Source organism: Panthera leo, chromosome E3 (genome assembly GCF_018350215.1).
Source record: "Panthera leo isolate Ple1 chromosome E3, P.leo_Ple1_pat1.1, whole genome shotgun sequence".
Lineage (NCBI taxonomy): Eukaryota > Metazoa > Chordata > Mammalia > Carnivora > Felidae > Panthera > Panthera leo.
The window spans coordinates 34943722-34958057 of NC_056694.1; the positions used below are offsets into that span (position 1 = coordinate 34943722).

Below are 14336 nucleotides of genomic sequence, written 5' to 3' on the forward strand. Positions count from 1 at the left end.
CCCACTCTCCTTTCAGATGGGGGTCCCTCTGTCAGCACTGGTTTTCTGAGCATCCTGAAAACTCCTTCTCTGTCCTCTGACCTCTAGGCTCTCCCAAGAGCCAGGGCAGATGGCAGGTGTCCTAACACATTCTCCATGACAGTTCTCTCCCATCCTGCTGTTTGGGACTATGCCAGTGAGCCTCCACGGTAATAAATCCCCAGATAAGAAGCAGGCACAAGTCTCTATGTTAATGACATCACTGCACCCAACTAATGTAAGGAACACGTCAAGTTCTCCCAAGAACTCCGCACTGCCTTCTGCTTTGATGGCATCATCAGGACGAGGCTCCTATTTCTCCGGCTCGGTGAGCATCCACCTGAAGGAGCTGGCGAACTCCCCTTCGTGCTGGCAGCCCGCTCTCCCTCCCCAGGAGTGACTCTCTTGAAGCTCTACCCTCACCCCAGCCATAGCCTCCTGGTTTTCGCAAACCCATCCCACTCAGAACTCAAGGCCAATTTAAATATCGATTTAAAAAGGAAAAATGTTGATATCTTACACTGAATCCTGAAATCCACCCAGCTCAAAGACGTCCCCCCCAACGTATTATGCAAGATTTAATTTAACCAAATGGCAAATCTATACATTATGCAAATTTTCCAGACCTAAGAAAATTGCTGAACGGTTGCAGAAACTCGGTGATGAATTTAAGATGGAACTGATCTCAGCTAAAATCCCAGGATTTTCCTTACTAATTACTTCTTTCTTTGTATAAATGCTTTGAACAAAGAGACAAGCACTGTGAGGGGTTTGCTCTGGGTGTACTGGGGTTTCTCCAGTATACCCAGAGACAGGTATACATATCATTCTTTGGAATATTGATATGTCGATTCTCCTACATTTGACAGTCAAAGAATCCTGTCACATAAAGTACACAATTTCTGAAAACTGACATGATTCAGATTACTTCTGAGTTCCAGATTCTATTCATCAGTGGGCTAATTTTTCCTGCACTGGTGGGTGGGGAGGAGTGTAAATATATTCTAAGAGATGGAAATACTAAGAAATATACTCTGAAAATAGAAATGACTTCAACTCCTCTCCGGTTTGCTCTTTACCTAGACAGCACATTTTTTTTCTTAAAAATGCCATACGGAAAATAGTGTGACTTTGTGGGCCATACTGTCTCTGTTGCATGGGAAAACAGCCACAGGCGGTATCTAAACAAATGAACATGTCATGTTCCAATAAAATTTTATTTACCAAAAAAAAAAAAAAAAAAAGGCAGTGGGCCATAGTTCGGCATGATGGATGCTGGTCACTACTCTGGTCTACACTGTTTGATGGTCAGTACTCTGGTCTACACCGTTCTATTTGGCTGGCATTTAAAGAGCTCCCGCTTGGGGCGCCTGGGTGGCGCAGTCGGTTAAGCGTCCGACTTCAGCCAGGTCACGATCTCGCGGTCCGTGAGTTCGAGCCCCGCGTCAGGCTCTGGGCTGATGGCTCGGAGCCTGGAGCCTGTTTCCGATTCTGTGTCTCCCTCTCTCTCTGCCCCTCCCCCGTTCATGCTCTGTCTCTCTCTGTCCCAAAAAATAAATAAAAAACGTTGAAAAAAAAAAATTAAAGAGCTCCCGCCTGTATAAAGGACATTTGTTAGAAGTGAGGCGTAAAGCATGAAGAAGACATACCCAGAGCCTGTGGGATCTCCTGGTATGGCAGGGGACAAAAATAAGGCATGACACAATTGAAACACAATGGGTGAGTTCTCTTACTGAAGGACCTTCGGAAACATAATTCAACAAGAGGGGAATATGGAAAACTTCTTGGACAGTCTTATTCATCTTGGCAATTGTGTATTAGCGGGGCTCACAGGTCTAAAAGTCCAACTCTTAAAATGAAGAAAGAGAAATATCTAACCAGTCCTGGGCTCTTTCTCATCTGTGTCATTCAAGGCTCCAATAAGGAGAGGTAAGACTTGAAGTGGTAAGATATGTATGATAGCCATGACGATGGGTGACATCCTGTCAGAGTGTCCCTTTCTTCACCTGTGGGAGAGGAACAACAATGCAGCTCCCTTTTGGATCCCAGAGAAACAGAGGGGATTCTGCCCCAGAAAGTGCTTTGGCCACTTCAAAGTGCTGTGTATCTGGAGTCCATCATTTCCATTTTTCTTGGTTATGCTACTTAAAAAGCAAGGTTTGCTCACACGGCAGGTGACAGTATCTGATGTCTGATGACATCAGTCTGGCAACCAGAAAGACTCTTAGTGGAGGCCCTACACTTCAGCAGATGTGGATTCAAGGACAACTCCCACCGATTTCTCACTATGTCCTATTTCTTGGAGGAGATTTACTGCACCCAAAGAAATGAAGGCCCTGGTTTTGGTGGTCTTGCAGGTACCCATCAGGTCTCAAAGCCAAGACTCCGAGATTCAGGAGGGTGGGTTGAGCGAGGGGCCCTACCTTGGTAAGGGGTTCTTGGTCACCTTAGCAAGACGCAGGTTTTGTGGTCTGAAAGGCAAACAGGCTTGGGTCCAGGTGGAGGTGCAGAGAGCTCTGTGGATGCTACCTCAGTCTATCTCCAGGTACACCCTTCAGGTCACCTTTAAGTCACCTGGGGAAGCTTGCTGCAAATGCAGACTTCCGGTCCCCACTCCCAAAGTAACCACGTGTAACTGTAGACCCAAGATGAATCGTTTTAATAATCCTCAGGGGTGGCCCTGATGTGCTCTAACACCCTCATGGCCACCCCTTTTTACCCTGGGTAAGCAACAGTACGAGTTTACATGTCTGCAATGAGGAGAAACCAAATGTGGTTGATCTTGGACATGTGACTCTACCCCTTGACACCTCACCTCCCCTGGCTTTAAAACAGGGATTTGTGAAATCATTCATTCAAAGGCTATTGATTGACTACCTTCAATGTGACTGGAAAAGAACCAAGGGACAGGGGGAGGATTAAAACCCTAAGGCAGGCAAAGTGCTTACCAATGGCTTACGGCATTTCCTGAGCACTCAGTAAACATTAGTCATGGAAATTCTTTAACTTCCCTCCATGCCCACCTTCCAAAAGCAGAATCACTGTTTAGAGGGCAAATTGCAAGCCTTGGGTTGGCTCTCTCTTGTGTATCAGGGTTTGTACATAGCTCCTGGAGTGCTCCTGATTTGCGGGGCATGCCTTTCTCTCTGATTAAAACTTCTGTCTAGAAAAGAGACTTTTCTGGTTTTAAGGTGGATGGGGTGGGGGTGGGGTAAAGGGAGGTGATGTTTCAGATGAGTTTCTCTTCTAAAAGTCAAGCAAGACTTCCTTCTGGGACCTCAGATGTGCCTAGCTTTTTCTAGGAAGTTATATATATGGAGAGAGAGAGAGAGATGTATAATGTACACATCATAATACAATCACAAAGTTGAATTCCAAGGCAGATGGAACATTCTGATGGGGAGGCTCACTGCTGACTGATTATTTGATGCTTTCGATCTTTTATATTGAATTTGAGATTACAAGCCTCCTTTTCCATTCAGCCCTGCCCTGCAGCTTTTCCTGACATTTTGTTATCTTTGCGTGAGCCTTTCAGGAAGGGCCTCTGAACCGTCCTCCTGTGCTGGCTGCCAGGGAAATAGGATTACTGCCTTATTCTTCAACATGGAGCAACCATGCTTCATTGAAGGTAAAATAAAATAAAACTTTGGAATATTTTTATTCAATTTTTCAAGAAACCTTTCAAGATGAGTAACAGTGGAGTTCATTTAGCATAGCTGCCCATGAGCATTTGCCTGGAATATGAATCCCATCTACATTTTTTAGATGCTTATCATATTATATGTTACTTTCATACACTTACTTCAAATGTGCTCTAAGAAAAGGCTACAGGCCCTGGCTCAGTAATTTGAGTGTGCACCAGGATCATGCGGGGAGCTCTTTAGAAATGCAGATTCTAGGGGTGCCTGGGTGGCTCAGTCTGGTTAAGCCTGTGACTTCAGCTCAGGTCATGCTCTCAGGGTTCGCGGGTTCAAGCCCTGTGTCAGGGCTCTGTGCTGACAGCTCAGCTCGGAGCCTGCTTCGGATTCTGTGTCTCCCTCTCTGTCTGCCCCTCTGCTGCTTGTTCTTTGTCTCTCAAAAATAAACATTAAAAAAAAAAAATAAGAAATGCAGATGCCAGGGTTCTAGCCTTTTCAGTGCCCTCTTCATCAGCTTGGAGTAGAGACAGGGAGGTGTCTGGGATGTTTACTTCTCAGGTATTTTTTGAGCCTATTGTTAAATATGACCCTTAATAAAAATTAAATAACATAAACTCACAATTAAATAAAATACGTAATAAATACTCAAAGCGCATTGCTTCCTAATTCTTTTAGTACATTTTACTATTTTCTATATGGTTTTTCTGGCTTTTGTACCTGAATGGCCGAGATACCATAAAACAGTGTTCTCCTGTATGTCTTTTGCCAACTCTGTGTTCAGTGACGAGGCACTGGTAGCTCGAACAGGACCAGGGTGGGAGTATTTACACCATGGAAATCGGCAAATGCTTCACCTCAGGCTCCTGAACACCTCCTGTCCTACCTCCTCAACCCCAAGCAGGTTGTTAAACACCTACCAGCATATCACTGGCTAGAGCCAGCAATATTCACCTGTAACAAGCCCATACCAGGCTATTTGAATAAAAGTAGGGTCTGGGCCACAGTTTAAGAAAATGCTGACAAAGCTTGAGAAAAGCCATCTCCCCACAAGTGATGTTGTCTTCTGGTCATTTTGCCAGTGGCTCTAAAACTCTTCTTGGCAAGAAGGTAGGGCCAGGTGTGGACAAAGGGCTAGATTATAAACTAAAGGATACCTAGGTTCCAGACCTGGTCTCAGGACTTCTGTGTGATACTGGGAAAATTAGTTAACCTCCCTGAAACCTCAGTTCCCACATCTGTAAAATGAGTTTTCAACCCTCGCTTTGCAGGTTCATGGTAAACAAGAGTGAAGTATAATATTATTAGAATGTAGCCTTGAGCCTGACTCCTAGTAATTGTTTAGTAAATAACATGTGTTTGATGACGACCATGGTGGTGATGGTGATGGTGGTGATGATGATGATGATTTTTAGGTGTTGGTAACAGAGACATTTGAGAGAAATCCCTTGAACTCATGGAAGTAGTTGATGGGTATTATGCTAACTTAGTAATCTGAAGCTAAGAAGGTTCTAGGAAGAAAAAACCAAATAAAAACCTTGATATCCATTTCAACTTCTTCATCTAAACAACTATATGCAAACAGTAATAGAAAATGCAGACACATAAAATATATTGACGGCACAGACTACTTCACGTTCATCCAATCACTTGTCCTCATGACACTTCTATGAAGTTGGTGCTGCAAATATGCCATTTTACAGATGAGGAAAATAAAGCTCAAGAGGAGGCCCATAGAGCTAGTACATATGAGAAGAGGTCCCAGAGCTAAGGCCTGGAGTTTGTAAACCAGTGTCCTTTCCTTCTTAGGAATGAAACTTTGTATCCACAAGAGATTGTTGAAGTTGAAAGCAAAATCAGGCTCATGAAGGAGAAATTGAAGGTCAAAGTTCCATATTAGATTACTTATGAAAAGCTCACAATATTCCAGAGTTATCTGTGACCTTTGAGGGAAATAATATGTTCCATATATTTATCCTGGGTGATATTACATCTGAGAAAGAAGGCTGAATTATACGAACAACTGACTCCATGAGTTAGGCTATTTCTGATCTTTAAGTACCATGGTTTTAATGAAAGGAGGGAAACTGACATTTTGACAGACAGGATAGGGTCAGAGAAACAGGACCAGAAGCAGCATCGAGAGACAGGTTTGAATCCTGGCTCTGATATCTGGATGAAGAGCTTCGTGACCCTGGGAAAAACCTGAGCTTCATAAACAGTAGCAATAATACTTAACTTGTAGGATGTCATGAAAATTCTATCGAAGTACATATTTAAGTGCTTAGCATAGTGCCCTAGTAAGCAAAACAATAAGCAAGTGTTACATTTTTTCTTTTAGTTCAGAATTTCATAGCTAGGTTCAACAAATATTCACTAAGTGTAAGGGCTAGGTACAATTCTTGATGCTAGAAACGGATAATGGAGAAAATAGACAAAAATTCCTCCTCAAGGAGCTTATCTTCCAGTGGGGGAGAAAGTGATAAGCAATACTACAGTAAATAGAACATGGCAGAGTATGTTGAAATGTAAGCACTATGAGACAAAGCATTGAATATGAGGACTGGGTGCTAGGGAGGGTTTGAAATTTTTAGTCAATGGTTTTGGAGAAGGTGACATTTGAGTCAAAATTTGACAAAGACTGTTGAGCCATGAGGACAGGTCAGGCAAGAATAGTCCAGACACAGGGACAGACTGTGCAAAGGTCCTGAGGTAGAAACATGAGGAAGAGTGAGTCCAGTGCAGAGTGATCACAGGGAAGCAGATAGGAGATGATGTCAGATGTATAACGAAGCGTCATGTAATAAGGCCTTCCAGCCTACTGCAGGAACTTTGGCTTTAAAAAAATAGCTTTATAACTTTTGAAATATATTTAGATTTACAGAGATGTTGCAAAGATACCAATCCAGCTCATCCAGCTTTCTCTAAAGTTAACATCCTACCTAACCCTGTGTATTCATCCAAACTAAGGAGTTAACATTCACGTATTATTAACTACAGAGTTTATTCAAATTTTCCCAGTTTTTTCCACTAATGTCCTTTTTCTGTTGCAGAATCCAATCTTGGATATCAAGTTGCATTTATGGGAGGATTTTGGCTTCGACTCTGAGAGAAATGGGTGAGCCACTAGAGGGCTTTTAACAAAGGAGGGAGATAAAATGACTTACATTTTAGTAGGATTTCTGGGTGTTTTCTTTCTCTACTTAAATCTGAGTTGAGAAGAAGAGGACGGGAAGATTACTTGAATTGTAATTTAATGGGCTCTCACTTAAACCCCCCTTACGCCACCCCTGAGAATAGCAAATGTCCTTTATCAGAGTTTTACCAAAAGAAATGGCCAAAAACAATTATCAGGCATTTTATAAATACAAAATGCTATGTTAGTGCTAAATAATAAGCATAATATTCATTTCCTTAGTGTTCCACTTGATTTTTATTGCTGGAAATGCTAATTGTCCCAACATCTTGGATTTATGTTACTCCTTTCTCCCTAATAGCCAAGTATTTTCCACTTGTATTTTCTTAATTGTCTGAACTAATAAGCTTGCCTGGTTAGAACACGGTGATAATGTGGCCAAAATTACCAGTTTGATGTCAGGCCTCTGGCTTTGCATAAGAAAATGAAACAAAATAAAAGCACTCTGCAACCATAAAAATTGTCCCAAATCGGGGCTCGTTAAGGTGTATGTTAGGTGCTTGGCTTAAAAAGGGTGGGGCCTAAAGGTGCCTGAATCCCTGGTCCGAATTCACTGACATCCAAAATCAGCTGCTTACCTCCAGAGCTGGTATGCTGTGAGCGCCCTTCTATTTCTGATGAGACACAGACCGGCTAAACGTGTTCCTCGGGCTACCTGTTCCAAAAGCTCATAATTCAGAAGCTGAGCTCAAGAACTTGAATTTCTTAGTTCAGATTTTTTCTGTATCCCTGCTGTGCAACCATGAGTGTATTTAGCTAACCTCTCTGTGCTCAGGCTGCTAATCAGTGAAATTGACTTTTACAGAAGAGTACATAAGACCCAGGCTTGCTGCGAGGGGGGAAAATCATGCATAGAAAGCATTTAGTACAGTGCCTGGAAGATAAGTGTTGGTGGTTAGATGTTCCTGGTATGCTGATGCTGTGTGGTCACTTTGCTGGTGGCTTTGCTTCTCTAGCCTTATCCTACAAAATATCATGTTGAATTGAAACTATCTGTCACTTTGCCCATCACTAAACTGTGACCTCTGAAAGGATAGGGTCTGGGTCTTTTATTCTTTGTCCCCAGTGCCTGGTGCAGAGCCTGGCATACACTGATGACTTCTGAGCAGAAGCGGACTCTTCCAGAAGAGCCCCCAGGTGGACGGTCTGGACTGCCACTGAGTATGGAGGTCACCATCTATGAGAAACCTTGTCTCTTCTTGTCCTCTAGAACCAGCCTCCTTGCTCAGGGGTCCACCAAAGCTGGGTTGTGGTTGTCCAAACATGTGGACGGAGGAAGCTCCCTCCATTCTGCGGTAAGAATGTCCTTGCAGCTGGGGCTTAGGACACAGCTGCATCCAGGCAGACTCCCAACAGCACCTTCCTAAATGAGCTATGCATCCTAACCCCGAGGTCCTGGCCACTTGGAGATCTTCGCTGGATTAGTGACTCCTGCCACCCTTTTCTTCCTTCCCAACAGGGTTCAGCATCGCCTGGGGGCCTGTAAATCTAACTTTCATATTTAGTTGTTATTCAAAAGCTGTTATTTACAAAATTGTCGACATTGGAAAATTCAGAAACAAAAAAGGAAGGAAGCAAGCAAGGAAGCAAGCAAGGAAGGAAAGAGGGGAGGGTCTTGCTTGTACTGAAATACCTCATTTGCTTAGTGAGAGGACAGAGGGCATATGTCAGAGGATATTTGAGAGCGGTGAACAGGTCACATGAACACAAAAGAAAACAAAGAGATGGGGCCTTGGAAATGCTCGAGACATAAATCTTATGGGTCATGAACTATGGATTTCTCCTCTCTGCTTCTGCGGTGCATATTAAGAATCGAGTTGAAGTTTAGTTCAGATTTTGCCATAAAAAAGCATCGTTATCAATTAACAATGACCTGCTGGTTACTCAGGCCATTGGTCTTGCCAAGGCCATGCCCTGAATCCCAGCCCTGCACCTTCTCTGAAGACACCCTGGGGCTTCAGAAAATGCTTCTGAAAAATGTATTCTGAAAACTTCTACCTTTCAATGCTTAAATCCTACACCTGTACATGTTAAAGAAATATTCTTGTTTTGGTTTTTGTTTTTAAATCTTCTCTAACTGTAAAAGAGTATCATGTTCTCACAGACAAGGGACTAAAGAATCATTCTTGGGAATAAGTAGTAAAATTCCACTATGGAAAAAAAAAAGGCACAGACTCAGAGTGGAGAAGATCTGAAAATAGAGCATAAGGATCAAGCCATAATAACACCATAAAGATATTTCTCTACTGTGCTGACATGGGAGTGAAAAGGGGAGGGAAGATTATATGGTTAATATACAGAAGTGGATGAAATCTCATCAAGGGATTGTAGGGAAGGGAGACACTTCTGCCCCGAACATCAGAGAGGGTGGAAGAATGGAATATGGAGGCACAGGGCCTTTGCACATGCTATTTCCTCCGCTGAAACATTCCCTCAAGGGGGATGAATGAATGGCTCTTCATCCTCATGTCTCAACAGAAACGGTTCTCCCTTACAAAGCCTTCCCTGACCACATTGTCTGAAGAGTAAGTTGGTAAGGAAACTCTCCAAAGCAACAATAATACACAAGCCTTGCCAACTTTGTGGTGCAAATACTCTCACCGTGGCTGATTTCAAGCTATAGACATGATGTCACAGAAAACACTGATGGGAAAGCAATGCTCACAACTGGCTCTTGCCAGTGTCTTCAAACACCCCATTGACCTAGCTGAAATTACCCCATGTATGTAGTTACTTATCGACTGTCTCCCCCCATATGATGTAAGCTCAGCAGGTTGGAGGTCTTGCTGGTGTCAGTCGCCACTGTGTCCCCAGAATCTAGTATCTGGTACCCTAAATAGTCCTTATCTGGGTTCCCCATACTTGCCTCAGGACTTGGAAACCCTCTGCATGTAGTGGTCTGGGGCCACTATTGGGCTCATCTCATTTTTCTCCCTTCTCTTGGTGCTCCTTGTGGTCCAAAACCTAAATTCATTGCTCCTTATCTGTGGAGCACTTTTTTCAGTTGGTTGAGGTGGGAATTTAAGTCTAGCCCCTGTTACCCCACAAGGGTTAAGGGGGCGGAAATCCTGGAAGTATTTTTTGTGTGGATGAATGTGGATGTCTGTGTCTGGGTGAAGGGGACAGTCACTGTGGTTACCGGGAATGTTCAAATGCAGAATGACATCTGAAAACTCACCATCTGTGCCCTCCAGTGAGTCCGGGGGCATTGTGCATGTTCTAGAAATTTCTAGGGCTTCCTACTTCTGTTAGGTCAGGATTAAAAATTGGAATCCTTTTTTGAGCACTGTTTGTTAATATGAAAAGCATCATTTAATTAGGACTAATATAAGATGCCCTGTAGAGTGATAATTTAATAATTCGGCCGTTTTATTTATACAGTGCCTCCAGGCTCCTCATTAAAAATGAAAGAGACATTCGATGGGACGACGTGGCTTTGCCGCTGCAAACATTCCAAGTGCTCTCAGATCATAAAGCCCACCCTCTGGGCATCACGAGAGCCATCTCCCTAGCCTGGGAGCAGATATTTGTGTCGCCAAATTAACCTTCATGGATGGGGGAGTCCCAGAAATCACTTGTTTACCCTGACACTTAAGGGTAGTCTCTAGAACAACCAAAAAGAAAGGAAAGAAGAAGGAAGGAAGGAAGAAAAAGAAAGAAAGAAAGAAAAGAGAGAAAAAAAGAAAGGAAGGAAGGAAGGAAAGAAGAAAAAGAAAGAAAGAAAGAAAGAAAGAAAGAAAGAAAGAAAGAAAGAAAGAGAAAGAAAGAAAACAAACACAAACTCTGGAGGGGTCCACCCAAGAAAGCATTACCCTGATTGCTTCAAGAACTCTCATGGAGCTTCCTCTTGCTCTTGGAATTAAATCTGAACTCCTGGCTTGGCTAGCAAGGACCTGCCTTTACAATTTCATTTCTAGAACGTCTTACAGCCTCAGCTCTCTGCTTTCATTCTCCCAAAACCATCAGGGGCTTTCCCACCTCAAGGCCTTTGCATACGTGGGCTCCCCTCCCTGGCACCTCTTCCTTCCGCTGTTTGCCATAACTGGATCCTTCTCATCCTTAGTCATCAGCTTAAATATCACCTCCTCAGAGCATTCTCCCTGCCCACCCCACATGATGCAGCACGGCTCTTGTGTGTTTCTCTCGTGTCACCTGCAAAACTAGCAAGTACTTTGATGCGTTTGTTCAGCCTCCTGGAATGTAAGCTCTGTGATGGCAGCAGCTTCTTGGTCTCATTCGACATACTTCCAGAACCCATAAACGTGGGTTGTTGATAGTAAATACTTCATTAATCATTAACGCAGAATTAAGTGGGTTTCTAGTTAACAGTGTGGCCCAAAAGTGCCATCATGCCTGGATGGCCTCTCTGCTTTCTGCCAGTCTGCCGCCGGGCTGATGACTCACCATCGAGACGAACATGGTGGCGGCACATGCGGGAGCAACGAGTCCGCTCGCCTTGTGATGCATCAGACGTGGGAAACAGGGATGAGCGGAAGCAGCAACTATGGCTGGAGAGGAGTCCCTGGTGCCTTACCATGAGCTCCCACTGTGAGCACCCTGCTCACTGCCCCGGTGAACGTGTCTGCCGTGGCAATGCTCTACGCCATGAGACTGGGATAAGGCTTTGGAGGCTGTGGGCTGTGCTTCACTCACCTCTCTATTCCCAATGTTCAGCACCAGATTTAAAGGCTGTTTGAAAAAAACTAAGTGTGTGTGTGTGTGTGTGTGTGTGTGTGTGTGTGTGTGTGTAGGGGGGAAGAGATGGGTGGGTGGGAGGGGGAGAAGGTAGAGAACAATTTGGTTTGTTCCGGGATATTTTGCATGGTGAATAGTCCCACTTATTTCTAACATCGTACAGAGTAAGTTCTCTTACACAATTCCAAACGAGTCAAGGCGCCACTCCTGAGTCAACGCTAAGACGGGCTTAGTTTCAACTTCTTACCAGCCAACCCAAGAACAATAGCAAACAACCATGAAACCTGTTTCCACCTGCATAAAAAACGGAACACGTGAGGTATCTGAATCGCAAACTTCAAAACACAAACTAAATAATTTAAAAGTCTAATTTCTAGAAGCACATGCTTCCTAATGGTACAGCTATTTTCATGCCTGCCTTTATTCTGATTCTAATGCTGCCAGCCATGTGGTAAGTTCGCTGCTAATATATGAAAGGGATTATTTGCTTTATTTTTTCTGCAATAAATTATGTTGGTCTTTTAAGGATCTCTGGCTTGCGAAAGGGATGAAATACATAGATTCATGAATCCTTTTCTTTCCTTCTTTCCTCTCCTCCCCCACCTCCTTCCTCCTCTGTTTCTCAGTCTTGGCATATAATGGAAGGCAAGGTGTGCACTTAATAAATTATGTTTGCAGGAGCAGTGGGGCCACCTGACACAATTACGCACTTGTTGAGTTAGTGGCCACTTATAAACAGACTTTGTAAGCCATCCCACTTCATACTGAAAGGTACTAATGCATCATAATGATCTAGCAGGTTGCCTGCTGAATTTTACAGCATTGCACACTACATTAACCTTTGGTTCCGCTGATATTTATGACCTTATAAGAAAGTATTTATCAAGCTGAAAGCCAATATGCAGTGCTCGTGTTTTAGCTAGTGCTGGGTAGAAACCGTTATCATTCCTTTCTTCAGGCATTTTAAATCACTCTGAGATAATGCTCGGCTCTGGCGAGAGTTCGGGAAACAGGGCACTCCCGTGCAGTCTTGTTGGGAGTTTAAATTGGTATAATCTTTCTGGAGGGTGATTTTTTAGTTTTATCTGACTATCAAAAGCCTTTAAAAATGTGCATTTTTACTCTTTGACCCAGCAGTTCTACTTCTGGGAATTTATTCTACAGAAACAATCGGGGAAGTGTGCAAAGATGTGGGCGAGAAGAAATTCATTACAGTGATATTTGCTGCAGTGAAAAATGGGAAACAACCTACGTGTGCAACGACAAGGGACTGGCTAAATCAACAACCTACGTATCCAACGACAAGGGACTGGCCACATACACTCAGTCCAATCCAAACAATGCCGGCCACAAAACACAAAGAAGCCACCAGAGGGGGGAAACGTCAGAATAAATTAAATGACTTGGAAAGATATAGATGATATTTTCCATTATAGATCAAGTCACAAAACAGGATGGCATATATCATCTTTGTATTTTTATTTATTTAAAAAAATTGGGGGTGCCTGGGTAGCTCAGTCAGTTACGTGTCCAACTTCGGCTCAGGTCATGATCTCACTGTTCCTGAGTTCGAGCCCCACGTCGGGCTCTGTGCTGACAGCTCGGAGCCTGGAGCCTGCTTCCGATTCTGTGTCTCCCTCTCTCTCTGCCCCTCCCCCGCTCATGCTCTGTCTCTCTCTTTCAAAAATAAGCAATAAAAAAAAAGACATTAAAAAATTTTGTAAGACGCTGCAACAGTCCAAAGAGGATAAACAACCAGGTGGTCAATGCAGTGATGGTGGCAACTGTGGTGATGACTATTATTTGCTTTTTTGGGTTTTCTCTCTTTTCTGTAATGAATAGGACTTATTTGCATAGTTTAGGAAAGTCATAAGGGATAGAGTTTTGTTTGTCTCTCCATCGGCAGTGTGTAACACAGGGTCAGTAATGAATTTTTTTTTTTTTTAATGAGCTCAGAGTCATGGGATAATGGTAATAATTGCTTCTATTTTTATGACACTTCCTGATTTCTTTTTTTTTTTTTTTCCAACGTTTTTTATTTATTTTTTTGGGACAGAGAGAGACAGAGCATGAACGGGGGAGGGGCAGAGAGAGAGGGAGACACAGAATCGGAAACAGGCTCCAGGCTCCGAGCCATCAGCCCAGAGCCTGACGCGGGGCTCGAACTCACGGACCGCGAGATCGTGACCTGGCTGAAGTCGGACGCTTAACCGACTGCGCCACCCAGGCGCCCCGACACTTCCTGATTTCTAAAGCACGCTCACATCTGATTTCTCCCGTGAGCCTCAAAACAGTTCTGTCGGGCAGTGCGGGGGACTCATATTTCTGATTCTTCTCCCAGAGGCAGAGACAGAGACTCAGGGGATGTGTATGCCTTGCTGATGGTCACAGAGCCTCAAAATGCAGAGGTGGGACTGTGTACCAAGTCTTCAAGCTCCTGAGCCCATGGTCTTTCCACCCCACTGTGTGCCACCACCTGGAAACGAAGGCCAAGAAGAACAATACAGCAGCCACAGGTAAATCAAGTCGCTGTGAAGGTCATCTCTTCCATTTGGGCTACTTGGCTTAACTGTAAACGCACTGGGTCAGAGGCAGACAGAGAGTGGAGACAGAGTACCCCAGGCCCTGGGAAACAGAACAGACCTGTCCGGGGCCCATTAGCAGGGCTTGCAACTTCTGGAGGTTGCAGGCAGAGGAAGGGCTCGTGCTGGGGTTTTGATGTCTTCCGGAATTATCGACTAATGTGTGTCTGTTGGGCAGGGAGATGAGATCAAAGCCTCCTGCAGAGTGGG

The 14336-nt window shown here is 43.8% G+C and overlaps 1 protein-coding gene and 1 long non-coding RNA gene across 20 annotated transcripts in view; one reads left to right on the top strand and one right to left on the bottom strand.

Annotated features, from left to right (window-relative positions):
* The window catches only part of RBFOX1 (RNA binding fox-1 homolog 1), a 1461670-nt gene that overhangs the window by 143119 nt on the left and 1304215 nt on the right, over positions 1 to 14336 (bottom strand). The window lies entirely within an intron of this gene.
* Positions 3418 to 14050, top strand: LOC122209509. Its single transcript, XR_006197644.1, has 3 exons — positions 3418 to 3646; positions 6707 to 6771; positions 13886 to 14050. It is a non-coding gene; the product is annotated as an uncharacterized LOC122209509 (long non-coding RNA).